The sequence below is a fragment of the Condylura cristata genome, unplaced genomic scaffold (genome assembly GCF_000260355.1).
Source record: "Condylura cristata isolate star-nosed mole 26May11 unplaced genomic scaffold, ConCri1.0 scaffold00011, whole genome shotgun sequence".
Classification (NCBI taxonomy): Eukaryota; Metazoa; Chordata; class Mammalia; order Eulipotyphla; family Talpidae; genus Condylura; species Condylura cristata.
Window position 1 is genome coordinate 50252857 of NW_004567112.1, and position 23463 is coordinate 50276319.

The window sequence follows — 23463 nt, forward strand, 5'->3', positions numbered from 1 at the left end:
TATATATAGTTCTATAGCGACAACCTTGAAGGCTAATAGATTTATATTTGTACCAGAGGCAGGGTTTGGGGGGCACTCAAATGTCTGTTTACATCTAGTGAATGAAATCTCCATCTGGAAAGGAAAGCAGGAATAATACGGATGGAGGGTTTCCACAGCTAATCTATTCTATTGATTGTCACAATTGAAGAACTAATGTAGCTGGCAGGGATTAACTGCAATCATTAGAAGAGAGATTGAAGGGATTGGAAACATGCACTTGAATATTTTGTACATTGCACCAAAGAGTCTGCAGCTGACTATTATTTTCTATCCTGGATTCTTTTGCCCCAGCAGGATTTATTTTTGCTGCAATGTTGTATAGAGAAAATAACTAGCTTCATTGATTGATGGCAGGAATTCTAATTCTGAGGCAGACTCAACTTCATTCTGTGATCATGGACAAATATTAAAATTGCTGTGCCTCAGTTTATTCATTTAGATGAAGCAGATTGGGTTATTGATATTTCCATTTTCAATACCAGCTTCGTGGGATATGAGTTATTTGCAGAAATGATAGCTTAGCTTTCACTATTTAAATATTGCTAACTGAAGCATATTTGGTCAGAGAATACTGTATCCCCAACTGTATGTGCAGCTTCAAGTTTGGCTACCTAGGTTGTCAAACTACAATTTAGTGTGAAAATCATAAGAAACATATGTGGTTATTCAGAGGACTAGCAGGAATAACTGACATAAGAATTCAGGAAGGTTAGGGAACATTTTCATTTGATAATTTAGGAAAATCCCAAAATCAATTTCACCATCCATGAGGGTGGTATCGGCATAATCATATCACATCTTACTCATCTAGTTTGAATACTAACATCTTGAACTCAAATCCTGATATATAAAATTGAAAATATAATGGGATGCTTATACTAAAAATGATATTAAGTGGTGAAACACACTGACCTTGTTATCCAGATGTAGAAAGTAAAGCCCATTGAAAGTAACACATCATTTGACTGAATTCTTATCATTTCCAAAACAATTTGGAACTTCCAGACACTCCACTATATATCACATATCTACTTTGTTCCAGTAACTATTTTGTTACTTTATTCCCACATAATGAGAGAATATGCTTTTGCCATTCCTTTACTATAAAACATTGGTAAAACTAAAACACATATTTTTTTAATAAGGAAACATGGGATTTTGATAAAAATAACCAAGAGAAAACCTACGATATATATAGGGAGATTGCAGCTAGTTAAATCTTTACAGTAATAACTTTACAATGAGATATCCAAAACATGAGCATTTAGTGCAATAATGAATAATTATTGCACACACAATATTCATTTATTTAAAAAAGCTTTTAAGATTCAGCCTAAGAAATTTTACCTGATTTACATTTAAATATTTAAGAATGCTCCTTTTTAGGAGCATTTATACAAAAGCTTTAAAGGATAGGACAAAATTTTACTTGTAAGATGGCTCAGGTTTCATTTCCATAAATCCTAGTAAGATCTAGGAACCATATTATAGGAGAATAAAAAGTCTACCTGAGTTAAAGATGAAAAGCAGTTGGCCTTTCTCATATCTCAAATTTCTCTGGTACAAAGGCTGAGAAGATACTTGAAATGACATTTCTATTCACCTGTTGTGCTTCTTGTAGAAGCAAAAGAAAGGATACCAATTGCAATGGCAATTTCTATTAGAAGAACTAGGGTGACACCATCAAGGCATTTTTCATCGGCCACCACCATCTACTTTTGTTCATGATTGACTGAGATTGAATTTAAACTAGTGATCTAAAAGTTGAAAAGCTTCTATAAAATTACTCTTCCAAAGACATCTAATAAGAGTATGCATTAAAGGTAGTATTGGCTATATTCTCATCTTTTTCACACATGACACTACCTACTCGCTGACTCACTGCTCAATTTCGAAAGGTAGGATAGGATGGGCAATATATTTTTGCAGATAACAGCATACTGGCTTGAAAATAATATGTTTTGAATGAGATCAAAGTAGCTTCTTTTCAAGCAACAGTCTTTGTTTCTCCATTTCCCATTTTCCTTAAAAATATGTTCCTTTCATTCTATTTAAAAGTTGTTTGAGAGACAGTAATGTTCCTCATTGTTTCAAGGCTTTTTTGCCAGAATGCTGTATCAGTGTGTTCCACAGAGGAAATTGTTACCTGTAGTTCTTTTTTTCAAATATCTTGACTGCTGAGCATTAGTATTATGTGGGGTTTTCCTTGTGTACTTGGTCATATATTTCTCTAAAGCATGCCTCTCTAAGCATGGTCTGTAGCGCAAATCCCCACACTGGGAATAGGAGAGCCAATGTATGCTTTTCTCACCAAATCCATGTTCAGCCATGTCCACTGTGAACTTGAAATAACCATAATGGGTATATGTATGGCATAGAAATGGTTATATGTAACCAAATCAGAAACAGAAACCCCCTCACTGCTCTAAAGCCTGTGTTGAATTTGCACCATTACACCAGCTTTCAGCTTTCTCTTATCCTCACTATATCAATTTGTTCTTCCTAATTAAGCTTACATATGGTTCACATTCCCTGTGACTATTTGACCCATCTCTTTACCACCAGCATAATCTTCCTTTCTTACACATGAAACTCCTTTTATCATCACTGTTATTTCCATCCTCATAATAATATCACTATGTGATATTTAATGTTCTTTACTTATTTGTAAAAATAGGACAGCTAGATTACAGTATGCACATAAAGTCAAAATCTTAACAATTTCAATCTGAAATGATTTATTTGTTACTCATTCTGTATGTCCATCATGGATCAGTTGCATATCCTCTGTTTATCATATTCACTCCAAGTTAGAACATTGGCACAATCTCATTCTGGGGCAGTTTTGTTCTCCTGGCAGTGAAAAGAGAGGCACAATAAACCACAAATGTGTGCTCTTAATGTTTCTCCCAGAAGTTACACATAAACCTTCTGTCCATATCTCATCCACCAAACCAAGTTGGAAGGGCACTCCTGGGTTAATCACAGTGGAGATGTATTGTACTCCCACAGGAAGCACCCACTAATCACATAGCTAAGTCTGATGTCAAGAGTGCTGAACTCCTTTAGTATATCATTCGCTTTCCCAATTATTGCAGGCAGTAGTTTCTCTAAATGATTCATCCCTGCCTAACTTTATTCCCCAATCTTTCAGCATCAATAGCAGTTTTCCCATCATCCTTCACTCTCTTGAATCAACTGATTTTTGTTGTTGTTGTTGTTGGGGGAAGGCAGGGTTATTTGTCCCAACACATTCCAATTGTAAGTACCAAATTGTAAAGCATTTATAATAACTAGGCTTCTGTTGCCAAATTTAATATTAAATGCCCATCACAAGTCAGCAGTGACTGCATTATTTTCAGTTTTCATTTCACAATCTAGAAAGGTGAACAGTCTCTATTTAAAACTATTGAACTTCGGATTAAGAATAATGTTTGCTATGTAAAAATACAAAAAAAGCAAAAAAAAAAAAAAACTGATTCTTTGTCATTATCCACAAATTATTTTTATAATATCTTTTCCATTGGCCAAAACAACCAAATTATGATAAAGACAACAGTCCTTGCATCATAAACAAATGACCAATTGTATGCATCACAAATACCACACTGCAGTGAGGATAGAAAAATCTGTGTTTGGGGTGTTACTGGGACAATGCAATATGGATGCACTGCTATTGGCTGAAGGGCTTATGTCCACATCGGGGACTTTATAGAGCTGGGATTTTACTGAAATGGGGATACTGATAGTCTGTGTGCTAAACAGAAGGTTCTCTCCAAAAAAATCCAGGAGCAGGGTTGCGGAGATCTCCAATAGAACATTAAATGAATAGATCAACTCCTACAAAGTCAGATGCTATAATGCCATCTAGCAATGTGTCACCTAGATCAGAGAATAAAATGCCCTTCACCCCCACGTAGGGAGATAGAGGACACTGGACATGTTGATGACTATTACTAGAGACTGTAAAATGGTGATAATTGACTTGAACTTGTAATATCTGGATGTGAATAGCTAAAAACAGATATCAGGAAAGGCCAAATTGAATCATCTGTGTTTCCATGGAGTCAGACCTACCCTACAGATTGCAGCTGGTTGTATAAATAACCTGGTTACCCCAGCTGGAGTCAAAGCTAGAAAACATCTAAATGGCATACTGCTACCAACTAGAGCCCAAAGCTTCTGGACACAGCCACTAGAACAGTCACCTCAGGGCAAGATGCTGTACTTGCTCTTACAAAGTGAAGAACAAAAACCCTATTCAAGACTGTCCAAATCACACCTAGCTCCAGGAATAAGAAAGATCTGCAGGGGGATTAGTCTTTTGTAGAAAGCAAAGAAAAACCTCTGGCCCTATCTCCAACACCCTGCCACAGCGAGTGCATCTGTGAACAGGGAATCTGGTAAAGAGGATGTGACTGACACCCCCCAGGAGATACTATTCAGCTCTAAGGAAAGATGAGGTATTGCATTTATAGTGAAATGGAGAAACTCGAGGGGATGATGGAAAACATACTAAATCAGAAAGCTAAAGAGAGATAATGTACTATTTCACGTATGTGAATAATATGAAGATACAAAAGGATGACCTGATTCCTTGAGAACACATGGGGGACTAAGCTATGTTAAAAAATAGCTCACTAAGTGCACCCAGAAACCAAGTTAATAGATCATATATCTCAAATTAGCTTATCACTGTAGGTGCCTGATCATCATGCAGCTGCATTACCAAAGTGGGTGGCCAAAGAGTCTGTGTCACTGGCAGAGTTGGGAGAGGGAGCAATGAGCACACAGCAGTTCCTGTTGGCCATGTCCCAGTAGAGAACAGTGACCAGATATTTGGGATGCATGTCTCTGAAACTGCTACACCTGGGTGGGGAAGCCCATGACATCCCTCCCTACCTTTAAAACTGGAGATAGAAGTCAGACTTGAATGTTTGGTGAATTTCACTTCCAGGAGTAGCAGGTGTAGGCCCCAACCTCCACCCTTGTGGAGCAGGGATGTTTGATCCTAGTGAACCAAGTCTCAAGTTTACCAGCTATAAAGTCCACCTACTTTTCTCTACTCCTAGTCCACTAGAGCTAAGTGAATTCCCCCTACTCTCAGGAGAACTGATTACTGGGTAGGCATGGAGCTGACATGCCTGGGGCTACTAGACAGCTTACATCCTATAAAATATCCGCCCGTCCTACACCTAGCTTCCCAGGGTTTTCCTGGATCCCTAGCTCAGTTAAGTCGGCAAATGCAGCACATATGTAAAGACCACTGACTGCTGTGAAGGAGCTGAGCTGATACAGATCAGCTGGACTGTTGGCAGCTAACTTGGTAATCATGAGAGGCACTCAGCTATAAAGAAAAGACAGAATCTTGCCACTCATGACAACATGATTGGAATGGAAAGAGCTTATACTAATGAAGTAAGTCAGGAGAAAGGCAGATTATGCATAATTTTGCTTATAAATGGAATATATTTTTTAAAAACATATACAAACAAGCCTTTGAAATATGCTTGCAGAACTGAGACTATCAGAAGTGTACAAGACAGGAAGCAAACTGGGGAGAGGCTCAGTGGATTGTGATTGTGGTACATGAGTCAGGTTGCTTTAGTGGTGATGATGTAATAACATATTTGTTGGGATGTGAACTTATACACTTAAGTCAATGTTATTTAATATATACATATATAAAGATATATTTATGCATACAGAACTAGGGTAGAGGCCAGAGCTGTAGGGGCAATGAGAGAATTCACCAGAGACAAAGTAAGGAGCAGAAAAGGCAGACTGACAAGTACACTGCTGAGGGGAGCAGCGATTAGGTCAGGAGAAGTCTGCTGCACCATGTGGATCACCTCCAGGGTGGGCAGGGATCGAACTCATGCTGAAGTGGCTTCAGCTTCTTAGTGCTGTGCTTTAACCCGCTGCGCCACCAAGGAGGGCCCCTAATAAAGATATATTTTCAAAGCAAGTGAACTGATGGTACAAAATAAGTGTAAACTGGGAGACATTGATAACCAAATTGAGGTTTCTGAGATTGAGGGGAGTGGAAATATATGGGCTGGCAGAGTAAAAAATAAATAAGTACATAAAATAGAAAAAGATTATAACCACATGACTGAGGGGAGTATATCTTAAAAAGTCAGTTGGAATTTGGAGAGATTTTGTTGTAATCCACAGAATAACTAGTAGAGGTTTTCAGTCTTCTAAGGGTCATTTTACTAACCTTAATTATGAGTTTTGGTTTCCTGAGCATAAAAATTCCAAAAGCCAATATGATAAAAAAAAAAAAGCAGTATTAGTTTTAAAACAAGTGATCCATTAACTAATTGGTGGTTAAGGCCTTCACAAAGTAAAGATATGAAACGCTGCTCATAGAACCTTCCTTGTAGGGTGAAGTGTTAGAATGAGTAAGAGAGGAAATACTAGAAATTGTTCCTTGATTTAAAATCTTTCTCCTTATTTTGTATTGTTACTACAACTTCTGTTTTTTATTGAGAGTACTGCATTTTATAGACTTATTTCTGAAAATCTGAGAAATGGAAACAAGTTACAGGATGCCAGTTAATTAAATAAACAACAAAAGGTAAAACTGAAGGAAGAATATGGTATAATGTAGGTTGACAAACTGTTCAACCTGTGAACAAAGTTGCCTCTTTATGAGGCTTGTAAACTGAGAATGGTTTTTAAATGTTTAAAGGTTGTTGATATAAACAAAGAAAATATATGAAACAAGATAATAGAAAGATGAAGAATAACACACAGAATCTATATCCAGCCTGCAATGCCTAAAATTTTACTGACATTTATGGGAATTTAAAAAACGACCTTGCAGTGTGCCAATTGTCATTCAAAATTACACCTTCCCAAATAAATGCCATGCATTAGGTTTATATAAAAAATAGTCACCTTTGAAAGAGAAAAATGTGTAAAGCATGTCTTCACATTCCTAGGACATAACATTCTTTTAGCATATTGAACTAAGAAATCTTTGTTAAAATTTCATCAAAATGATGTTATCTAAGATGAGTCATATGCCAGCTTACTAAAAACAGAGACAATATTGGTTATCAAGGTATTTTATGTATATAAGATATTTTAGTCAATATTTATCAATAAATATTTGTTAAATAAAATAGTGGAGACAAACTTATTTGGTATATTCTAGAAAACAGAATGCTCAGATCTTGGAAACAAGAGCAAGATTGTTGTCTTTGGGGTAGGATGAGCAAGTAGAAATTATATGAAATGCATAAAAATTACATAGATCACTGCCTGAAGTGAAAAAGTAAGCACTTAATTTTTTGTAGTTCTATTCACATTTTCCAAAAGACCATTGCCATTCTTTTTATCATTAACTTACACCAAGATTTGGGGTTTTAAAAATGAGCGAGAAGTTCCTGGCCTCTTGGAATAAAAGTTGGAAAAGAATGTCAAAAGAACATGGGAGAATAACACATTCCAAAGAATGTATGATTTTGCTAGCTTTTCCAGTGATAATGATCATTTGCAATTGGGAAAACAAAGTGGCATTTTGGAAACTCAAGAGGTAGATGACTAAGAGATTAATTTTAATAATAATAATAATAATAATAATAACATCAGCATCTATCTATAAGTGAAAGCTACTCTGTATAAGCCAGGGATTACACTAGGCACTTGAAGCTTCCTTGTCCTTTATACAACCAACACAGCAGTGAAGTAACCTTTCCAATGTCAAATTTAACCGGTGCTATAGAGAAATTCCAACTTCAACTATATAGCCCTAGAGTACATTGGCTAACTGCCACTCTGTTTGCTTCCTTTCAGTAAATAATCCCTTTAGTAACGAGATATCTAGATCTGCCAACAAGGCTATTCATACTTTTCTTTTAAGATCTACTTGATCAGCCTTGATTTTATTTTCTTGCTGTTGGTTATTGATTCTTTCAAAAAGTACAGAAAAATATACAGATTATTCTGCTGACATTAGGAAAACAATTTTGCCAGTACTTTAAATTTCTTGTTCCACCCACACATGAATTGACTGAGTTTATCCATTTGATCCTTTCCTTTTTTTTTTTTTTGACCTCTCCTTCCTAAAAACTGCTTAGCAAAAAATAGTCAATAAGTAAATAGGAAGGAAAAAAAAAAAAAACAGAAAATGGTGAGAAGTAGACCAAGAAATTATTCTGTTACCTAAGAATAAAAGATGTATTTTGCTAATAAAACTACCCAGGATTAAGTATAAAATGCCTTGGTCAGCTTGCAGCGTGCATTTTTATTTTTATCGAACCTCTTTCTAGTTTTTAAAGTTGTTGAATTTAACCTATATGCCCCAAGGAATTATTTCAGTCTTGAAGAAAAATTCCTGCTGCCTTGATCTCACTATGGAATTGATCCATTTCCAGAACAGTTTGAATGAAATACAAGCCATCATTTAGCAAGCCCTTCTGCATTAACAGGTCTTGTCAGAGGTGCTAATTTGTTTTTCTGACATTTTTGAAATGTTCTACAAGTTCTGGGAATTTTCGTCCTATTTTCTTTCTTTTTTTTTTTTTGAATGACTATTTCTCATGTAATAGGTGATATTTTTCCTTTGAAGATGATACAGGAGTTTATGATTCATGAATGCTTTAGAGCTAATACAGGTACCATGTTCATAAATCATAGGCCACATATCATAGAATTTGCAATGTCACTTATATTATGGGAATCACTTTGAATATTCTATTTGGAGATGTGCTCTTTTGTTATCAAAAAATCTTTTCCTTGACTATGCCTTTAATGTTTCACTATGTAGATTAATGCTGCAGATAGTATCAAAAGATGACTACAGATCCATCTCATATTATTGTTACAGGGCAGGGAAAGAGGCACCGCTGAACCCCTAAACCTACTGCTCTAAATAGGTTCTGTCATCCGCTGTATCATCTTAAGACATAAGAGCTTTAATGGAGAGGAACTTTACTACAATGAGTGTACAATACAGAAAAGACAAAGAATATAATATCTAAGTCAAACACCTGAAGTCACCCACTCTTTGTGAGTAAAAGTCTACCCAAAAGGGAATGGCCCAAAGCAATGTCTGAAAGCCTGTCACAAGACTAAAGCATCTTCTGGCCGAAACCCATAGGAAAGGGTCAGAAATGGCCAGACAAGTCTGAGAGGAAAAGAGCAAAATCAAAATTATGATAGAAGCTGCCATAGTCAAGCTCCCCATGGGTCTCTTACCCACATCTGTTTTAAACCACATAGGGCCAAGAAATAAGTATGGTTTCTTCATCACATGCTGCCTGCTTCATGTGGCTTCCTCAGGTCTCCTTCTGGCTCTCCATCCTGCTTCCTTCTTCCTTCAGACTCCTTTCTCTTCTTTTCTCTCCTCAGCTACACTCTCCTTCTGGGTAAGGCAGGGAACCTGTAACTTTTCCTAGGGACCACCCTGTTAACATTATGAGGCTGTATCTAGTAGATTGCTCAGATTTTGATAAATATAAATAATGAAAGTTTCATTCATTTTCTTCTTTATTTTTAGTTCATGTAGTATGGAAAATGCATTTTCTCATCTTTCACTAGATTGTAGATGACTTTTTGTTTCAACATTAATATCTCAAAAGAATAATGTCATTCTGAGAAAGTTAATGTACTTTGTACACTGATATTGGTTTTGCTCCAAAGTATAATTTTTCTTTTGTATAAAGAATAGCTAGATAGGTAGATAGATATGATAAATAATTTTAAAGAGAGATGTCTGACAGTACCAGGCAAATGCTTCTTGCAAAAATTAAGTCAGATTTGCAGTGTGAATACTTCATCTTTAAAGAAGATCTTCTGGTGATTTCCTTGGTTCTATGGAATATATGTCACCTTGAAACTAATTTTCATCTCTAAGCGTAAAAGGCTGTCAAAGTGAGGAAATACGTTTTTTATATATTTTCTTTTCAAATAAGTATATCGTCTTCCCAAAGAATACTTAGCCCTATGTAAACCTCCCATAGGTAGCTAGTGCTCATATTTGTAGAAAGCAAAAAATAATGTTAGGAGGTTATGGAAAGGAAAATTCTAAGTCTGATACAGTAAAACACTTTTTTACTAAAAACCTAAAATCCTTAAACCATTTATACCTCAAGCCCTTCTTAAGTAAGGAGCACTAAAAAAAAAAAAAAAAAATCTTACTTTTGCCCCAAACAGATATAGGCTATGACTTAAAAACCTATTATTTTTTTTTATGGAGTAGGGCTTCATTTGTCTCTTAATTATACTTTAACAAAAAAATAGGGAACAAGTATAGGAAACATCATGATTATCATATATTTTTCCAATTAAGGAGGAATAATTCAAGGAATAATTTCAACCTATTTTGAAAACAAGTTATAAAGTAATAAGATAAGATAATATTTTCTGCTATCTCTGAGCATAAAGCAGTCATTGGCTGGTTGTCAGGGGGACACCTGATAATGTGTGGTTTGTTTTCAGTCTGGAGGGAGGGATTTGCTAGCAAGGACAAGAGTTGTTCCATTTTTTATAAACACTAGAAGGAAGGCTTTTAAGTCTCCTATCACTAGTCTTAGCAATCTTGCTGAACCTGTATTCACACATTTTGCTTTGTTTCTATGGTTAAAAATCAGTACTCTTTACTCTTAACTGTCCCCTTCATGTACAAAAAATGCCAATGCTTCTCAAAGTGTCTGTAATAAGGGATGCATTAAAGAAATTACTAAAGGAATGATACATAAAAACATAAGTAGATGCCTATTTTTGCTACATTCAACAAATAAGTAATCATTCCATCAAATCACTTCAATATTTTCTAATCTACTCTATCTACTTTAAATTTTACCATAGAGAAATGTACTCTAAATTTCATATATAATCATATCCATAGCTGCTTTTAAAAGTGACACCACTCTAGAGATGATACTTTTAATAGCTATGAAGGTGATTGAATCGTCTGCAAGACTCTATATAAAATGGAAACGCAAAGCCTTTGGAGTGTGGGTCCTTTGTGCCAACCCTGGCAGCACTCTGCTAGACCTCCCCACTCAGTGCTGACCAAGGTCTTTGCTTCAGATTGTTCTTTTAACTTCCAGAATCTTGTTCTATCTGATTATTTCAATCAGCATGAAAATCTGCCATTATACTACCCAACTAAAGTTTTGAAATCCACTTTGCTTTCTCTGTAGCTACTTATCCAAACATGTGCTTCTCTGTGCAAACACTTTCAGTCTGCTGCTCAATATGGTCATCCATATTAATCTCCAGAAAGCCTTGATTTCCCTTCCTATTCACTCTTGACCCCATTGTAAACAGGATTTCAATGATATTAGTATTGATGGGACTCTCTTCTTTTACAAAATCAATCCATCGCCTTATCCCAACCATCAACAAGAAGTGATAGAACTGATCATTTCATCTTTGTTTGAAGATTGATTTGACCTCCAGTATACCAGTCCTCTGAGATTTTCCTTCCTTTTAGCTGCTCTATCTCATTCCACTTCAATAGTTCTTCCTCATTGTTCTGACACTTAAAAGTTAGAATGCCGGCCCTCCCTGGTGGCACAGAGGGTTAAAGCACAGCACTGAGAATCTAAAGCCACTTCCACATGAGTTCGATCCCCGCCTGCCCCGGAGGTGACCACATAGCGTGGCAGACCTCTCCTGACCTGCCCGCTGCTCCCCTCAGCAGTGTACTTCGTCCATCTGCCTGGTCTGTCCATCTGCCTGTTCTGTTTCCCACTCTGTCTCAGGTGAAGCCTCTCACCACCCCTGAGTCTCTGGCCTGTACCCCAGTTCTGTATGAATAAATAAATAAATCTTAAAAAAAAAAAGTTAGAATGCCCCAGGTTCAAGATTCTAACCAGTTCCTATTACATAAATCCCAAAGAATATTTCATATGGCTTAATGTTTTAAAATTGTTTCATGTTCTTCTAAGTATCCAGTTTAGCCCTCTGACTTAAAAATCTCAACCTATATACAACTGTAAGATTAACATTTTTTTCTTTTGCTAATAAATAAGCATCATTCTTAGGTTAAGTTTCCAGGGAAGAAGACTTTGAGTTACAATTCCGTTTTTAGGCAGTGTTTTTGGAACCAACTCCTATGAAAAGGAAAAGAGGAAGCAGGATTAGATTTATGGAGAAGCTGAGCTTCAATGCAGCTTCAGCTGACCATATGGAAAACTCTGGAGCTCAGAAAGCCCTTTAGAGTTGCAAGCTTGCGGAGTAGACTGTTTCTATAGGCATCTGTGAATCAGATACAAATTACTTCAAAAGCATCTTGACCCTGAGGAAGGTAACTCTTTTAAGATAGTTTTGTTTTTGTTTTTGTTTTTTGTTTTTTTAAATAGGGCTGATAGTTAAAGCTTCTTAGTAGATGGAATTTCCAGCAGGGGGATAATTTATTCATTGCATGCCTGGGGATTTGGCAGGTATAGTATAGTGTTATCACAACAACTCAAAATTAATATATTCTATATTCAACACCTGGTACTTACTGTCCCCAATCCAAAGGCAAATAATTAGTCCTGATTTCCCCCTGCTTACTAATTTGCAATATCGTTGACCCAAATACTCATGGTAAAACCCTTCAAATCATCTCTGACCATTTTCTTTCTCTGTAGTCCCTCTCATTTCCAACCAATCAAAAATATGGTGGTCCCAATCACAATCTTAGCCATCACTGCCTTTGTGTTACTTTTTGCAGTGACTTTTCTACCAGGCTTCTCTCCCAGCACTTCTGTGGTCTGTTACTTATACAGCAGAAGGTAATTCCTTCAAAAGTTACCTAATAGCAATAAAATCTTACTTTCTTGTGAATATGATGGTTGACCTTTAATCTGTTTTCTGTTCTTTTTGTTTTTCCCTTTGCTCTCTTGGAGTTCTTTTGTTATTTTCATTGCCTGAAATTCACTTTACCCATACATTCTTAATTTTGACTTCCCTATCTGCATGCTTTCCTAGTGGCAAGTTGGTATTAGCTGACTATCTTGTAAAAAATAGCATCCTCCATGTCTTTATATCAGTTCATTTTTCACTCTGTGCACATTTACTTATATCATTGTGCTATTATTAGAGTCACACTAATGATATTTTGTTTTATTTATTCTTATATCTCAAAGAACTAATTTAGTGACTGGGATATACTAAGCCATAAATAACGATTGGCTGAATATTAGGTGGCTCTGGTTTGATGGAAGGCTGGAAACAAGGTTTCAGTCATCACTCTGTGGCATTATTTGAACCCTCGTTCTATTACTTATCTCTGTGTAACTAAACCACTTCTCTATTAAGGACAAAGAGATGAAAGCAATCTTACACTTGACAAAATCAAAAATGAGAACTTAGGGCAAAACAATTTCAATATGAGATAAAAGAGAATTAATGGATTTAAGGTGATAAAATATAATAACATTACCTTGAAAATAAAAGAACTATTAAACAGCATTAAAATTACTTGAAATATTTAGATGTAGCAGAACAAGAAGAAACTTCAAGTTTAATTTGAGCATTTTCTCCAGTGATTTTTTTTTTTCTGTTCTAGTAATTGCATGCCTCTACAAGTGATTTATTGCCATGCTAAGCTAAGCTGTTGAGATGGGGGCAGAATAAAGTAATAGAGAATTATTCAGCCCAGAATTTTAGTATTACTAAAACTGAGATTTCCTGGTTTAGCGAACTATGGTCACCAGAGCAATAAAGTGGAAGATGATATCATTATCTTTAATGGAATTTAATAACTAACACTGAAAGATCATATATAGCAATGAAAACATACTTTAGAAATCTAGGCAAGAAACAATTCAATTTGACCTTTAGTCTCTATTTACTGATATAATTTTAATATTTGTTTTTTTTCTTCTTAAAATTATGGAGACTCTTTCTAGTTTTCTAGATTGTTATCAATGAATAGTCCTTGGTCTCCTTTAATCTAGTTATTTGAAATTAGTGGAAAACTAGTTTCTGCAGCTCTATCTTCTAAAATATTTTTCAAAAATTTTTTGTAAATATAGCAGAAAGTGATAACTTCCATTTACTTCATGTCAGAAGACTATCATATGATCCAAAAGAAGCTTCCAGTTTTTAAACCTGCTTGACAAGGAATTTTTGTGGACTCTTGTTTGGTCATTTTGATTTTTTTTTTAACTAGCCAGAACTAAACCATTATGTTCTTTCAAAAAGTTAAATGAAAAAAGAACAGTTTGAAATCTAAATTTGATTATGAAATGTTTTCCTGGACAACTATTTGGTGACTACTGTTATTTTTAATAGCAGTAATCAGCATTACCTTTAGTAAGTTGGCAATAAATGATTCTCTGTGCTGTTTTGTAAATAAACTTCAGAGTTTATTGCATGCCTTGAAGCTGTTTATTGCTTCACATACTGCCAGCTATTGTTGATTAAAGCTTAAGTATGCAAATGCAGTTATTTCCCTGAGATTTTGATAAATAGAAGGGAACAAAAACAGTGTTGCTGAGATATACTCAATAAACAGCTAATAGGTGTCAGTTGTCTAGGGAAAACAACAGGGGACCCAATTGATGTTGGGAAGTGCCTATGGTGATTCTATACTTAAGTACCAGAAAATAGTTGCTTTGGCGCTAATAAAGCTATTTTAGATTAAAAAATAAACAAAGGATATTTGCTGTGGAATTGTTACTAAGAAAATCAAAGAATTCAATTACATTTCTTTTGTTCTAGTTTTTAATAATTTTACTGTACATGGATTTACAAAATCCTGTAATAATTTTAAAAAGAAAGCAGAACCTGCATTTTCTATCATCTTCACTCACACACCTTCCTGTTCTCACACATACACACAGACACAGGATGTTGTCATACAGCATAATGTTAAATAGTGTAGATTTAGAAAATACACATTTTACATAAAGGGACAGAATTATCTGGCATTGGTAGTTAACTTTGCAACAGACATTTCGTACTGCCTAATAAAGTAGCTCATTTTTATTTTGATAAACAAATAAAAAGTAACAAAACTGGATTGTCACCATAATTCTCCTAGTTTAATCAAGCTCTGATTTTTTAATCTAAAGTTATCTTTGTGAGTCAAAAAGAATAATTCAAAGATTAATGTCAAAATAGAAAGGTATAAAGACCCAGATATTTATACTTGCTGTTCCCTTGTTTATTTTTATTTTTTAAATATATACATATATATTCATAAATGTAGTCTTACATGTATTCTCATTTCATTTTTGTGCAACTTTCTTTTCCCTTTTTCAATTCTGTCAAATCAATTTCCTCACTTTTTCTCAACTTATAAACCATGTTAACCAACTGGTGTGTATCTTTCCATTTTTTTTCCCTATCATGGTGACTTATATTAGGGACTTATGTATGCATTTTCTCATGTTTCCATATACATATAAGTTTTCTGTCATTGTTATAAAGCATGAATTTATTTTATGCTAATTTTTCCATTGAAATAATTAAAACTTGTAGAAAAATACAAGGAAAGTACAAAACCACTGAATCATACATACTAGCATAATGCACCTTCATAACTACCTAGATTTAGGGACATCTCCAGAAATACATATTTTATCATAGAAACCTCTCTTAAATCAGGGCAAGCATCAAGAAGAAAGGGATTGTCACACAAAGTTACCACCCCTTATTAGAGGAGACCCCTCATTCTTGATACTCCAAGCTCCAAACCTTTCCTTAGTTCAGAATGTAACCCACTGATTTACTTACTTACATGTTTGCAATCTTGTAAATTCTCCTTACCTATGTAATTCTCTCCTAGAAGTATGTTAATTTGTATTCTCATCTACCTGAAATGAACCCAGAGGAGTAGGGAATGTTCTTCTGTCTGGACACCTAATTGTGTCTTAATAGAAAAATCACAAAATCAAGGCTCATAAATGCTACCATTAGTTGTTATGACTTTAGTCATCACTATCTGAAGGAATTCTTACATGACATTTATGAAGATAACAGGTAGATTATTTTGTTGTTCCCTCCAGTTACACCACTTAACATTTCTCTGTGGTTCAGTTTATGGATTTTATTAGCAGGAATATCACTGCAGTTTCCATAGATCTCATAGCATTCTGATCATGATAGTTTTATTTGTTCTAATATAAACCATGTTGCTGTCATTTAAAATTGCATTTATTTTAATGTACTGTGGTAACATCTCTTCAGATTATATAAATGATCTTCATTCACTTTCTCCTATTATTTTTAGCACTTACTATGTTCCTCTGCTGGGTAATTATGACTGTTGTTAAATCATCTTTTTCTAATATCATACTTCTACATTCACCTGTTGGAATTCTACAATAAATGTAAACCTTATTTTCTTCCTTATATTTATGTATTTATTTATTTACAGTCATCAATATGAAATACATGCAATAAATTTGAATATTTAAGTAATATTTCTACCTTCAAGTTTGAATGAAGTTTTTTTTTTTTTTTCCCCTTTTTCCCTTGAGGTAACATTGGTTTACAGCATTGTATATATTTTCAGGAAATGAATTTACAGCTTCTCAGATATTTGTATCATACCACACCCACCATCAAAGCACCCGTATTCCTTTACCCTTTTCCCCCTTTTCCCATTCTCACTCACTACTTTAGCCTCAATTCTTAAGTCATATTTCTAAGGTTTGTTTGATTTAGTTTTGTCATTTGGTCATTTCCTTTTTTTTTTTTTAATTCCACATATGAGTAAATGCATGTGTTTTTGTTGTTCCTCTGACTTATTGAAATCAATCCTCTCAGTTCAATCTATGTTGCAATAAATGACAAGAGTTTATTTATTTAAAGAGTTTATTATAGTGGTATATATGCCCAGTGGTATATATGCCCAGTGGGGTATATCTTCGTGATGCATTGCTCTGTTGATGGGCATTTCACTTGTCTCTCTAACTTGACTATTTTAAATAGTGCAATGGAAATGGGTGTGCTTCTATCCTCTTTGTGCTCTTCAGCTTTATACCTAGGACTGGAATTGTTGGATCACATGGTAGGTCTATTTTTAATATTTTGAAGGACTTCATACAGTTTTCCAGAAACCTTGGTTCTTTGAGATATAAAAATAATCAACTCTATCCTGCAATTAAAAAGTAACAAAATACTAAAACTTAACATAATTTAGCATAAGGGAGTCAGCATCAGGCATAGGGTTTACATTCTGCTCACTAGGAAACAGAGACTCTGTATACAGTTTTAACCCAGCCTCACTATAAGACTACAGTCCTTTCTTCATCACTTTTATCATGAGATTATTCTGACTTGTTAATTCATGATCTCCTTGTGAGTTTGACCTCTTTGTGATGAAATCGTTATCATTATTAGGTTAGCAGATTGTTACCTTAAAGTATTTATTAGATGAAACTTTATTCCATATAAAGTATGTTTTGGGGAGGGGGTTCCTTCTGAGTGTGGGTAGGTAAATTTGCCTCACATCTCCACTGGAGAAAATGCTACTTCATATTTCATAATGATGTGGTTAGAGTCAACCTACATTAATGCCTTCTATCATGAAATTTTCTGAGACTCTTTGGATGCAAGTCACTAGCTAACACAGGGGAACCCGTTTAACTACCATAGGAGTATAACAAGGATCCATTTTCTCCTAACCTCACCAACAGTTGTCATTTCCAGTCCTTTGTTTTTTAGGCCATATTTACAGGCTTGAGGTTATATCTCATTGATTTTGATTTGTCTTTCCCTGATGATACATGATAATGACCATTTTCAATTACTTGTTGGACTTCTGTTTTTCATTTTTGGAGAATGTCTACTTAACTCGTCTGCCCATGTTTTGATTGTGTTCTTTGTTTTCTTTTTGTTGGATTGTACGAGTCCTTTGTAAATCGTATATATTAGTATCATGTCATATGTATAATGTGCAGATATTTTCTACCATTCAGTAGGGTGCCTTATTGTTTTAATGATAGTTTCTTTTACTTTACAGGAGTAAATTTCTTGTTTCTTTCTTTCATTTGTTTAGCTTGATGTGTTCTTACTTGTTCACTGTTGCTTTTGTTTTCCTTGCTATTGGAATCAAAACCCCAAAAATATCGCTGAAGCTAGTGTCATAAGTTAGAAAAGCCTGTTTTCTTCACAATATTTTATGATTGAGCTTCTTAAGGGAGTAAATGTAAAGAATATCTAGGGACATATTTAAATAGCTGAGGAGATAAAAAGGACAAAAGTGAAGACTGAAAGAAATAGCCATATAATCAGAAATAGAACCAACACATATAATCTAAAAGTAAAGATAAGAAAATATTAAAGAAGCAAATCAGTTATGCCTAATGCTGCTAACATGTCAAATTAAAAACAATACATATTACCTCAGATAAGATTAAAAATAATCTTAAGCAAAAATAAAAGAAATAAACCAAAGCAAAACAAACGTGGGATATGACATCATTTATTTTATGAATATTGGATTTACCAGTGATGTTGAAAAGATCAGTTTGAGGATAATAGCTTTGAATGGGTTTGAAGTATGATTGGAGTGACTTAAAGAGAGTGGGAAGATAATAATAAAGATAAATACAAGGCAAAACTCTTCCCTAAATTCACCTTAGATAGGAGTTCAATATTAAAGTAAAGGTGGAATGCATATTTACGAGGAGGTGTATGTAAAAAGCCTGGGAAATTTTTGGTCAATTTCCATTTTTTTTCCCAGTAAAACAGTAATAACATCCACCAGCCTAGAATGGAAAGATGAAGGTAGGATAATTGGAGATCAGAAGAGAAAACATTAAATAATCGTATAGAAAAGAGGACAGTGGATGAATTAGTGAAGTATAGTCTAACGATTGACTCTACTAAAAGACTTATGCTTATGTTTTTGGAATAATATCTACGTTCTTTTCTAAGAATGTTATAGGTACCTGTCACATTATTTTTTAGAATATTAAGCTTTTTGCTTAAATGAACTTATTCAAATAGAAAAATTGTATAATCTTAAATGAGAACACTACTCGACATAAACATTTTTGTATCAGTTGATACTGAACTATATGCATAAATATAATGTTTTGTTCAGCGGCCAACAATTTAATACCAGGAATGCACACACTCATGTTTTTGGAAACACAGCTGTACTAAACTGATAGGTTCAGTTCTTTCTCCCAAGCAGTTTAATAACATACGTCAGAATTAAATGAAAAGAAAAGTTCATCTATATCTGTTGATTTTTATATATTTTAGAATCCCTACTGGCAGGTAGTTTGTTTTAATGCCCTGTGAAATGTAAAATCATACAGAGTATACATATAGTGCACTCTAACAGGTGGTGTTTTATTGTTTTTTGTCTTTAACATGAATTGAATATTACATTAGAGATGTGTGTACTTTTCCAAAATTTCTATTTTCCAATATCTAAGCACATTCTTTATTTAGAGAGATACGTTTGAGTCCCAGTTGATGTTTTTGAAAAGTGGGTGACTAGAATATAGATGCAAGAATACTATGATTGAATTGGCAAGATATAGTAGTTGCATTGGTTCCTAAAGATACTCTTTGTTCCTCATTATACACATAGATATGTTATAGTTAGTCATATTTTTTAAAGATGTATAAACAAACCAATACTAATTTCCATTACTTGATAGCTATCCAAAGTAAGTTTCATTCATTATTTAGCCTTAGTTATTTAAAGTCATTTTGAGCCTCCCTGTTGGTTCAGAGGACTAAGTTTCAATACTGTCAAGCTGTCAAGGGCCACTGCAACATGAGTTCTATTCCCAGCCAGAATGCTGACCCACACAGAGTACAGCAGACCTCTCCTTTTTTGCCTGCTACTCCCCTTAGCAGTGTTTTTGTGTTTTTGTTTTTTTTTTCCCCCCTCCAGTGGATCCACCTGTACTATTCCCCACTCTGTCTCTAGCGAAACTTATCACTCCCTGAATCCCTGTTCTTGTATACATTAAAAAAAAAAGTAATCTTAAGAAAAAGGAAAAAAATAAAATAACCTTCAGCCAAACAACGCAGAGGATGGTTAATCTTTCACTCACTCACTGTTCCTCAAATTCACTGGGCACGTTTCCGCCTCCTAGCCTTTTTACTTGCTATGTCCTGTTCCTGAAATGACATTCACTGCATGATTTACACTCTGAATTTTTACAAGTGTTTGCCAAAATGTCTTATTTTCTTTAACTTATCTGTTATTGTAAGCCCATCCTCTGCCCTCTGTATCTGTCCTTCCTGCATTATTTTATACTACCATACTTTTTTTTTTTTTTTAAAGATTTATTTATTTGTACATACAGAACTGGGGTACAGGCCAGAAGCTCAAGGGCGGCGAGAGGCTTCACCAGAGACAGAGTGGGGAACAGAACAGGCAGATCGACGAAGTACACTGCTGAGGGGAGCAGCGGGCGGGTCAGGAGAGGTCTGCCACGCCATGTGGTCACCTCCAGGTCAGGCGGGAATCGAACTCATGTGGAAGCGGTTTTAGATTCTCAGTGCTGTGCTTTAACCCGCTGCGCCACCAGGGAGGGCCTATACTACTATACTTTTAAATGAAAAATTTAAAATCTTTCTCCACTGTTGCCAGTATATAAGTGGATATTTATCTATGCTATTAATTGCTGAAACCCCAATGTAGATGTTCAATATATATTTACTGATTCCTAACAAAATACTTTAGGTATTATTATTGTTGTTTCGCTTTATAGTAGGTGCCTTTGTACTGATAGTATGTAATTCAATTTATATTTTGGAAAGTATTAATACTACACTCCTTTTAAAATGAATTAGTTACTATTATCTCTAGATAAAAAGTATTTTCTAACTAAGTACATTATAGGGAAATTAACTAGAATAGTGACAAAGAGTAAACTAATTGAAGTTTCTTGCCTTTTGTATTTACCTGTAATATTACTGTGCAGATCAAATGAGATAAAGCATGGAAAACAGTTATTGTTCCTGATCTAAGTAGTCAATACATTTGTAATTTTGGATTCATTATACAAAACTATAAATAGATGGCTATCATTGAGGAAAGTCTTTCTTATATTAAAAAATACTGTTTAAAATGGTTATGGAAATATAGTTTGGGTCACATATACAAATGATAAGCTCTTAATACTGTAAGAATCATCATGTGTTCTGATTTTCCAATTATTATTTATATGCATCATTCCCCCCCTTTAGACTTTGGTGAATAGAGATCTGTGGTGTTCATACAAGTGTTAAGAATGTAATGGATAAATTTCAGAACTCTGATCCAGATAACACTATTTCCCCATGCTTAGTTGACTGAAAAGTGATAAATCCTCCATAATTACAACATTGTTTGCCATATACCCTGAAGCAACAACAAGGGATTGGCTAAGAAGATAAAAGGGAGAAAACAATCAAATGAGGATTTTCTTCTAAATCCTGGGTCTTCAAGGTTTCTAAAATGGCTTAAACTCACATAAGAATAAAGTAGGCAAATTACTGGCTCTTGTCATCCTGAAAGTCTTCAGGAATTTAAGTGGTCAAACAAAACTGAATAAATGCGTCAAGGTACTTCAAAAAACTAAAAATATTTAATTTGGTAGAAAATTGTGAAAATTCTCTAGAAATTATTTTATATAAGTAACAGAACAAAACAATTGTTTATATAAATAAAATGACACAGTAGGCAGCACACTCTCATCACACTAAATGTGTGTATATTCTATATAAATACAAAACACACATAAGTAAAATACTACAGTAGTTCTGATACATTGGAAGATTCACCACTAATTTTGACTTACAAATTTGAAACTGTATGCAGAAAAAAAAGTACTCACTTTATGGGTTCTTGGTTTGGGTAAGTAATCGAAACTGCTTCAGCTGGGTTAGCAAGAAGAATCAATTGAATAACATAGACATGGAGAATTCATTTGATTATAAATTCTAAAATAAAAAAGGGTTGACGATAGAATATACAACTCATGTCAAAAGACTGAGGTCAGGATCAGAGCAATATTCTCAATCTATATGGTCCTCAGTGCAATTCAGTTAAAATGATCACATATTTAAGTAGAGATAATAAATATTCAGGACCTAGAAAGGACTTGATTGACTTTAGTTTCACTATGCCAAGGTTACACTGATGGGAAGTAGCCTTTTCTTGGCATACTGAAAAATGCCTCTGTGACCACTTTGGGTAAGGCTGATTCTACAAAAGAAAGTTTTCTCATTTGAGAATCTACTTCTGACTTTTATGAAAACATATAACAATGAATTGTATCTCAAACAATAGCAGTTATATACCAAATGAGTAAACAAAAAGAAATTGATATGATAATATCTATAACAACATTACAGGTAAAAATTACTTTCTAAAAAAAAGAAAAAACAAAGCATTCAGTGTGAGCCTTCTAATGATAAGTACAGTCTCTAGATATAATTCTTTGTTTTTTTCTAAAATTTATCTGTCTTTTTTTTTTTTTTTAAATAATGTCTGGAGGGGAACTAAAAACACTGGGAGAATATCAAACATTATCAATCCCATTGAGTGTGTTATTTTAAAAGTATGTTTATTTCTTATACTCTGCTCTTAGATGTTCATTACAAAAATTTATTGAAATTAAAAATCTTACATTTAAGTTTAAATTAAATGTTTCAAAGTAATAACATTAGCAGTTCATTAATTCATTGTTTTTGAGCATTTTGGTTTATTTCATTGTATGTGTGTGTAAGTAACATTTTTACTTAGACAAAATGGTCATTTTATTTGTTTAACATTTTCAGTGAGAGTTCAAGGGAGAAAGCATTACCACTAGTCAGATGGTTCTTATTGTAATCCATGAGGAAGATGATAGTAGGGAAGGAGCTGGAATACTGCAAATATTTAAAAAAATAGATCCAGTGTGACTCACTGATTGGGGAATGAGAATGTCACATTACGAAGTGTGTGACATTACAGTTAATATCACATTATGGAGGCCTGAGCAAGCAAGGATATATTTTCTGCTAATTAGTGAGATAATGAAGACTGAAAACCGCCTAGGTTGTCTTTTTTTAGCGGAGTAGAGCAAGAAAGAGGTCAGGATATTTGGAGGTTTGAACATTTTAATTTGGAAATGCATATTCATCAAGCTGGAGAATCAAGTGGACAATTGAACATAGGCCTGAAATTTGGAAGAAAGGATTGGTTTATAGATATGACTATTCAGCTGAAGACTTAAACGATTGGATAAGGTGACTGAGTGAGTGAGGATCAAGGAGAAACCTTTTGGGGAATACAGTATAAATATGTGTCATAGGTGAAGAGAATTGAAAGTCAGAGATGATGTTCGGAAGTATGTGAAGAATATGTTTCCTGTCAGAGGCACTATTGTGAGGCACAGAGTAAATAATTCTCCAGAGCTGTTCCCACAGAATATGACACTTGATAAATAGTCTCTGTTTATATTCAGCTGTCTGGAGACTCCATGTTGATACAACTTAAGTTAGGCTTTTGATCATTTCCCCATT

The 23463-nt window shown here is 34.4% G+C and overlaps 1 protein-coding gene across 1 annotated transcript in view; it reads left to right on the forward strand.

The window, feature by feature from the left end:
• Positions 1-23463, forward strand: part of PCDH15 (protocadherin-related 15) — a 565802-nt gene that overhangs the window by 353729 nt on the left and 188610 nt on the right. The window lies entirely within an intron of this gene.